Source organism: Oryzias latipes, chromosome 1 (assembly GCF_002234675.1).
Source record: "Oryzias latipes chromosome 1, ASM223467v1".
Lineage (NCBI taxonomy): Eukaryota > Metazoa > Chordata > Actinopteri > Beloniformes > Adrianichthyidae > Oryzias > Oryzias latipes.
Genome location: NC_019859.2, coordinates 24,503,113 through 24,512,610, shown reverse-complemented (window position 1 = coordinate 24,512,610; position 9,498 = coordinate 24,503,113).

Genomic DNA, 9,498 nt, shown 5'->3' with positions numbered 1-9,498 from the left:
ATCCAAAATGGGTCAATTTATCATTCAAGAGCAAAAAAGAACCTTTATTAGGATCTTCAAAGTGATGGTGTCAGAAATATTATTGTTGCTAAATATTAAGTAATAAGGGGAGCCTCGAGGATCAAATTACCCTCAGAAATGTTCCCAAACCAGACTACACTGTGGGGTAGTGGTTAGCCCTCTCACCTCACAGGGAGAAGGCTCTGGTTTGAATCCCAGCTAGCTCTTCAAAGAGTGGACTTTGCATGTTCTCCTGGCACTTTGGCTCCCTCCCCAATCCAAAAACATACTTCAATGTACAGTAAGAGTGTTTGGTATTTTTCTGATGTGCCACAAGGCTCAGCTTAGGGACCTTTATTGTTCATCTTATCTGCTGCCTTTGCAGCATATTTCAAGTTCTTTCAATTATATTTCTTATCATTTTTATGCTGATTACACTAAGCTTTATGTGTCTTTTAAACTCAAGGATGTTTTTAAAATACAGATTTTATGCAAGTGTCTGGATTCAGTCAAGAGACGAATGATAACTTTCTCCAACTAAATGAAGCCAAAACTGAGGTCCTAGTCTGTACTCCTGACAGTTGCCTCCCCCAGATAGTCCAGTGGCTTGGTCCACTTGCTTCCTCTATTAAGCCCCTTTGTCAGGAACCTCGGGGTGACACTCGACCTGGTTTTATCCCTTGACTTTCATGTCAGGTCACTTGTTTGCCCTTGTTTCTATCATCTAGAAAACGTTACAAAACTTTTTCCCTTTTTGTTGGGTTCTGAGATGGAGATGCTAATCCATGCTTTTAGATCTTCTCGTATTGATTACTGCAACTCCATCTTCACATGTTAGAGCAAAAAATCATCCCGTTGTTAATCCAGCTGCACTGGCTCCCCATCCGTTTCCGACTGCATTTTAAAATCCTGGTTTTAACATACAGAGCTCTTAATAGCCAAGCACCGGTATATATAAAAGGCCTTGTGCAGCCGTGCACTCCCAGCAGGTCCCTGAGATCATGTGACCAGGCTCTGCTGGTTGTTAAGAAAACTTGGTTAAAAACTAAAGGTAACAGAGCCTTTGCAGCAGTGTCTCCAGCCCTCTGGAACTCCCTTCCTCTCAGCCTCAGATCTGTAAACTCAGTGTTTTCTTTTAAAAGGCAGCCAAAAACCTTTTTAAAATGGCTTTTTTCCAGGCTTTTTTCATAATTCCTTCTTATATTCCATGTTTAACCGTGTTTTACTGTGAAGCCCTTTGTTATTTTTATCTTAAAGGTGCTATACAAATAAAGTTTATTATTTATTATTATCATTATGGGACCCGGTTTAGCTCGTGCTGGTTTGCGGCACCTTCCACCCGTGAAACCAGGGTTCGACTCCGGGCTGCTCCCTGTTCCCTTCTCTGCTTCTGTGCCAGTCCCAAGCCCAGTTGCTTTGAGAGGGTTGCGTCAGGAAGGGCATCCAGTGTAAAACATTGCCAAGTTTACCATGCGACTCGTTCACTGTGGCAACCCCTGATGGGAAAAGCCAAAAGAGAAACAACATTCATTATTCTTTGTCTTTGTGTGGCACTGCAATGGACTGATGAATAGGATTCTAGGGTGTACTCTGTCTTTGCCCAAAAGTGGCTAAGATAGGCTTCAGCAATCCTGTAACCCCAAAAGGGACTAAGTAGGTTTAGAAAATGGATGGGTTTTATCAACCCAGGGACCAAGAGCCATAACAGCAAGTACTCGAACCACATTTTTGGGTCAATCACCCTCTTGGATGGCACAAATGGTAGTCACGTACTTGCTTAGAATCCTTTCAAAGACATGTCTAGATCTATGTCAGATTTTGTTATGAGATCAAAGAGGCTGAGGATTCAGCTGTGTAACAGTTAAACAGACCACAAAAACCAGCTCAAACACAGCTTGGTCATGGGGGGCGTACATACTTAACTGTCCTGAAACAACACGGAAGGTGTGAGTCTTTCTGTAGTTTATCCACTCAAGACCATCAAGAAGAGCAGCTCTTTGTATGGGCAAACTCTAATTACAGCTTGGACCATCATGAAAAAGCTTCCGCTCCAACATCAAATACCAAGTCATTGAAGAAGAAAGCCTTTCTTGTTTGCCTTTGTTTTAGATGCCAAGCAGCAGTAAGAGCATGAGGCCAAGGAGGAAACAACGGACAGATAATGCAACTTCGAAAGAGCCTAAAGAGATATTAAATTGGATGGAGATAATGTTGGAGACAAAAATGGACAAATGGTCAACGAGAGAGGCAGAAACTGGAAAGATGATAAGAGTGATCCTGCAAAGATCCTCATCCTTCATTCGAACAAATCGAATGAGTGTAAAGTCATTTTTGTATGGGACAGGATGTCAAATATCAGAACAATTAAACTTGTAAAATTTCTCAAACTTACCCCATCAGATTTTTTTTGCAGCATCACGTCAGAGGGACTTTTTGCAAATTTTACTAAAGATTACTAAATACTGCATTACCCTGGAAAATAAATTATAGCACACCTACATGTCATGTAAGATATTTATCAAATTACTGCTTATAGTGGTGGTTTGTTCAGAACACTTGAAGTGTATCTTCCTGTTTGTCAGAAGACCAAAAACATATTTCCACATAAGGTGAGAATGATTTCATGTTTCACAGTAGACGTCAGCTTATTTAGAGACCAGGCGGCACTCTTGTTGTCTGTACTTTTTTAATTTTAAATTATTTTCAACTCTGTCTCTTAAACCGTACATTTATAACGGTTTAAGAGACAGAGTTAATGGTAATAATGGTTAACGGTAATAAGACAGCTGGAGGTGGACCCTTCACAATGTTTTTATTTGAGGAAATAATGAATTAATGTTTGACATAAATAAATATGTGATTAAAATCTCCATGCCTGTCATGTTGGATTATTTGGATCCCTGGTGGATGGCCAACCCAAGACCCAAATACTGAAGACATAAATGTAAACATGACAAAAAGGTAAACATAGACTAAAAAGTGATAGAATACAAACTAACTTATTGTGGAACCAGTGTCCTGTAGGTGTGCTCTACCTGTAACTATTTTCAAATTCCTGGTTGGATCCTTCTCAAGACAAAAGATTGGACTAATTGAATTCAGCATGAGTGTTGGAAGGGCAGCTTCTTCAAAGCATAAGAAGGAGATACTTGAGCTTGATTACAAACACAAGGTTACATGACCATAGGCAAACAAGAGTCGGTGTCAGTCTCAAGCATTTCCATAGATGGAGAAGCACACCAGTCTCAAGGATCTTTCACCACCGGCCTTTTCCATTAGTCTGGAAACATGGAAAACAATCTGCATTAGTGAACATAGATGTTGTCCTGGAAATGAATAAAAATAAGTTTCAGTTTAAAACCCTAATATTATGTTCGGGTCAAAACTGACCAGTTTTCAAGTGTGAACGTAGTTCAATTTTGACCCGATAACAATATAAGGGTTAAATAGTATGCTACATCAAACATACCTTGTTAAGTTCGCTGAAGAAGTTATAACAGCTGAGCAGACAGATGAGAGCTGAAAGCCTCTTGTGTAGGACATATTTTACTATTACAATATGGGTTATGAAATGTTTGACACACTAGGTGTATATTTAAATAAACCCCTTTTGTGATTTAGGCTAAACTTTATTCACCTTACTCATATCTCTGGCTTTGGGGGCCCCCGTGGTGGTCCTGCTGGCCCTGGCCTGGGTGGCAGATGTGATTGCCCGGCGGGCGGTTGTTCTTTATCTGCTGCCGTGCGGGTGGTCTTGGTGTGGGATGGATGGCTGGGTACTCTCCCTCCTTCTATTTACATTTCATCATCCACTTTAGAAGAACATAAAGACCCACTCGAGCACAGGTGCTATCTCACCTTTGCACAAATAGTTTGAGTGATTAAATGAAATATTTCACATGGGTCGGTCTGAATGCATAAGCATGCGTGTGTGAACAGCAGTTGTATTGTGTACATGTTGACATGTTTTGTATGTGGGCATTTTTGGAACCCACAGGTATGTTTGTGGCATTTGGGTGTGTGTGTGTGTGTGGACAGGCCCCACTCCCTTTTGGATTTATATTTCTTATAAACCTGACTTTACTGATAGTAAACATCCAGCAACTTGCTGCATAATGCAGCTTCACAGTTCTACTCTCCTCCTCTTTAATCACCCTTCTAACCCCCCCTGGGCATCCCTCTCTCTTCTTCCCTTCATTTCTTTTTTGTCCGGTCCAACAGAAAGACAAATACTTTATTAGTATGATTCAGCTGACATTGTTTTCATGTAAATTTGACTTTTGCAAATAATGATAGTTAAACTCTGAATTCAAAAGAAAAAAAGTTGCATCTTTTTTTTTTTTTTTTGAAAATCAGTTGTCATCCTTAAAAATGTATTTATAGCATCATCTCCTAACCCTTGGGCTATCCTATGGGGTCAAAATGACCATTGACATGTTCTCCCTACCATGACAGAGGTGGATAAAGGTGGAGAGGATTTCATATAATCCATGGAAACCAGTGAAGATCACTAAACATTGACAGAAAAAGTTCAGCACACTGTCTTGTGGGATCCAGATGACCCCACTCCCAATGTTAGTGTTAGTGCCTAGGATAGCACAAGGGCTAAAGAAGTTTTCTGTCTCCTTGCTGTAATGGTAAATCATTTTCCTCAATGAAAACAAAGAGAATATCGAAGGTTGTGATGTTACTTAGCTTGGTTTTAAAAAAAGGAACTCAGTTCCATCACTAAACAGCTATTTTGAAAAAAAAAAAACATTCTGTGATTTCTTTTTACAAAAATTCTACTCTTTATTTCCACAAACTAAACAGAATCCATTCAGGATCAAGTTATGAGTGCACCGAGAAAACACTGGTACATGCATTTTTTTAGGGGGATGAAAACAGAAAAGCAAATCATCATTAGATCCACAGAAGGGACAGTTTTAGAGTGAACAACAAAAACAAAACTACACAAAAAAACTATAATAAATATAATATGGCAGTGTAAACAAAATATGAAATATATAAAATATGTAATAAATATTACATGTATGAGCTTAATGGAAAATAACTTAAACTGTACTTTTTCAAGACAAATCAAAAACAATTTTGTTAGAAAATTGGAAATGAGCTTCTATCAAATGCAATGTATATTTCATACATAACCACTAGATGGCACCTTGGAGAAGTGCTTTTGACGTTATTTTAAAGGTCAATGTTTTGACATATTTAACCCTTTACCTCCTGCACTTTGCTCCATTGTTTAAATTCTTTCAACTACCATAGCTTTTCAACCGTTTACGCAATTGGCAAAATTTCTGCGAATTGTGAAGCGGAGAAACGCTGCTTTGCGGTATTATGCAACACTTTACGCATATTACGCAATCAACATTAATCAGCTGAATGTGTCCCAGAGAAAAGCAGCTTCGTGCTGCTATGCAACTCTTGATGTGAAAACTGTTTTTCTCTGCATCGGAATCAGCTGATTCATCTTGATCACGTAAATGGCCGCCGACAGCTCTGGTGTAAAAGAGTTAATTAAAGAGTTATGAAGTTTCATGAGGTGTTACCCTGTAAAAAAAACAACTACCAGGTGTATGACAACTGATGGGACTTCAACTAACCAAAAGACCAGCCCAAAAACGTACTAAATGACATCGACTGACCACTCAAATCTGGTGTGCCTCAGTAGTGAAAAAACAGTCTAACTAATTTGAAGATCAACACAAAAAAACTATTTTTTTCTAGAAAAAAGCACCAATCTTCACTTTTTTTCCATCAAACCTCGGATGTTCTAAGTGAGGTTACGGTTTCAAATAGATCGGTGATGGTTCCATTTAGTAGTTCCTCATCCAGAACTTGATTGATTAATTGTACTAAAAACACAACTTTAAGTATTGGGGAACATTGGTGGAGCCAAATGTTTTTTCCCCAAAATTATCTCGCACGATCGTAGGTTTAGGAATTTTCCCCCCTCCAACCTTGTTTAAGCAACTTCAGATTTTGACTTACCCTTTACTAGATATTTTTCTATGGAAGCTGAACACTAATGCAACGTAGGCATGTGATGCACGTTCTTAACCCATAAGAACCCATGGTGACAGCAGTGTATCAGAGATGTATTCTGTGAACCACTTGGTCTGCAGTATATCGCACAAAATTTTGTTTTTAGGAAAAAATGGTCTGGGTTCTAATGGGTTAAAACCCGCAGATTCTTCTTTTTTTACTGTTTATTCACACTTCTCTGCCACCTACAGTTGGAAGAGGTTTGGTGCGAAATGTCTAAGTGGGGCAAATCTCATTAATCTTGCTCCAGGCTTTCTCTTTCACAGCTCTATTTTGATATTTGAAATACATGGTGCCATTGAATGAATTCCCTGTGAGCACAAACCGCAATTATACATTTCTCCTTCATGATCAATACTGAAATGGTTTGAAATGTTTGGCAATTCTGTAAATGTGAAAGGAACCACATCAATACATCATTACCAAATCGGAGTCCCTAATTGATTGAAGTTCAACCTGATTTACCTTTCAACATCTGTTTTATGGCCATATTTTTTGTTCGTAGAGCCCAGAAATGGTCACAAAAACTTTGTTAAGTGACACTGAACGTAAGGGTTTTAAACACAGAAGCCTGTAATGCGCATAAATGTGTGTTTATGCAGATTTACAAAGACTTCTCATTGAAGGTGGTCACTTGAATATGCGTTGCTGAGGAAGATGTGAGCGCAGGTTCAGGCTTGTGGGTTTTTCCCCAAACAGTGGATTGCCTGGTTTTGGTCAAAACTGAAAATGGAACTTGCATTTGATCCTTTGCATCCTTCAGTCTTTACTTTTCTCTCTCAACCATCTTTGTGGGGTTTTTTATCTTGTTTTTTTACGGACATCTGCAAATTTCTCCGTTTTTGTCTTTTTCATTTCTTTCCCAAACACCCCTATATAGACTATGGCAATAATTTTTTTTATTGATATACACAGAAAACAAGATGTGAGTAAGTTGTATGTACGTTTTTCTAGTTCTTGTAAATTTTCCCCATTGCAGGATGAGTAAAGGGTGATTCCATCTTATCTTGTTACATTCCAAGTGTGTTATAAACAAATACTCTTATTTGGCACAATAGATTCAAACAAATACCATTCTCCTGGGCACCACCACACCCAGACTTGTCCTTTTGAAGCCCAGATGAAGATAAGTTTGCTCCAAGAGTTCGGTAGTGGCGTGCTTAACACTCTAGCTTTGCATTGCTCCTTTGCTACGTTCACACTGGGCTCATCAACATGCGCTAAAGCGACCACTTCCAATAAAAAGCTGATGTACACGTGCGTCTAAGCCTGTTTCAGGTTTTCGGATTCAAAACTCTCGCATACATCCGTCACTACTCACGCTTTTCAGTCTGTTTTTGGGGCTCTACGTATAAAACGCACGGTCATTGAACGCACATTGAAAGTTAAACCAGTTGAACTTTGACCAGTCAGAGACTCGGATTTGGTTTATGATGTATGGATGGTGTTTTTTTTTATTCACAGAAGTACTGACCATTTACACGGAGAATAAATTAATAACTGCAGTTTGTGGCCAGCTGTAATTATATGACACCAACTCTTTCATAAATCAAATAAAAGTTGTGATAAGACCTGGAGCAAGATTCACAAGATTTGCACAGCCTCTTCACTCTCTCTCTCTTGCTTCTCCACTTTGTACCTTCTCCGTCTTCACAGGTGCACTGCAGCGTGCCACGCAGTTACTGAGATATCATGCTGCCACTGCCAGTGATTTCCAACAACTATTATTTTTAATAAATGTGCCTTGAGCTCTACAACAGCAAACTACACTGATAATTGTAACTATAGTATAACAATACTATATACTTTAATTGATCCATTACAAAACGTTCAGAAAGAAGCAGTTGAATCTGCTATATTGAAAAATTGACTCTGTCCGTTATGCCTGCTGGTTAAAGTAATAAACCCCCCACTGTGAAATTTTATGTATTCTGAAAACCTCTTGTTAATTTCTTTTAATAGAGGTGCAGCATTCTTCCCACCCCGCAGTCTTGATCAGGATCTTTAGTCACGCGCAGATCAGCAGCACAGCTCAGAGGCAGGACTACAAGTGAAGCAAAACTTATGTAAATTAGTGAGTTACACAAAGACATAGTCTGTAAGTGATTCAATCTAAAATCATTTCTTTTTTTCAAACTATTTTACAACAGCTATAGTCTGTATCTTCTGTATAAAATGTCTTTTTTATGCTTACTTTTATTTATTGCATGTGGTTAAGTTATATTTTTTTCTAATTCTGACCATTCCTAATATAGTATTTCATTGAGTTTACATGAACCTTATTCACTTTTCATTTCTCAATAGGAATGTTGTTCGACATGCTCCATTGTAAAACAGATCAACAGTGCCCCCTTGTGGAGCTAAAAGACTATTTTAATTTGATCAAATATTAGGACTACAAAAATGACTGGATATTTGTATTAACAATAATGACTGGATATTTGTATTAACAATATACAGTCATTCTTATCAAAGTGTCCTCAATAACAATAATAAAAAAATAAATACAAAGAAAAAGTATTTGGTGATCATGTGTGTGATCACCAAAAATTGTCCAAAAACAGAAATCTGGGCCTATTTAGATGAACACAGTTGATGTCCTGGCAATTTTCAGTGTTGCTTAGTCCAATTAGGTCAAATTGAATAATTTCCCATTGGTTGGGGCACTGTAGCTCACTGGTTAAACAACTTTTCACTACATCACATCCTGACTGCATTCTGTTGAATAAAGCAGACCAAGTTTGTTTTGAGGTTGGCAAGAGAAGGCTACCATTTCAATTCTAATTTATCAGTAACTGTTTCTGAGAAAGCTGCATAGTGGTGGTGTAGTGGTGAGCACCCCTGCCTCTCAACTAAAAGCCCCAGGATCAAAGCCCAGGTTTCTGGGTGGAGTTTGAATGTTCTCCCTGTGCATGAGTGGGTTTTCTGTAGGCACTCCAGCTTTCTCCCACAGTCCAAAAACATGCTTCATTGGTTGATTGGAGACTATATATCCTCTTTGGTGGGATAGTTTAGTGTGTGTGTGGTAATTTGACTCAATGTGGTCCTCTGATAGACTGGTAAACCTTCCAGGGTGTGTACTATCTCCAGCTGAAAGTATCTGGGAAAGGCTTCAGCATCCCTATGATCATGAATGAGCAGCTTTAGAAAATGATCATCAATAGTTATTCAGATGCAAGAACTTTTTCTTTTGTAAAAGCAAAGATTAAATAAAGTACGGTGGCCAAGAAGTGCAAGACACGTTTAAATTTAAGATACAGCAAGAACAAATACCAGTACAAATAAACAAATACCGAAACACAACAGCAAATCATGAAACACAACAGCAAAACACGGAACAAATTACAGAGTCCTGTTTGTTAATTTTTAGTGTAGTAATACAATTTAAACAAAAATATTTTGGACTCTTTCATGTATATATAATGTCAACATAAAGAAAACAGTAATAAA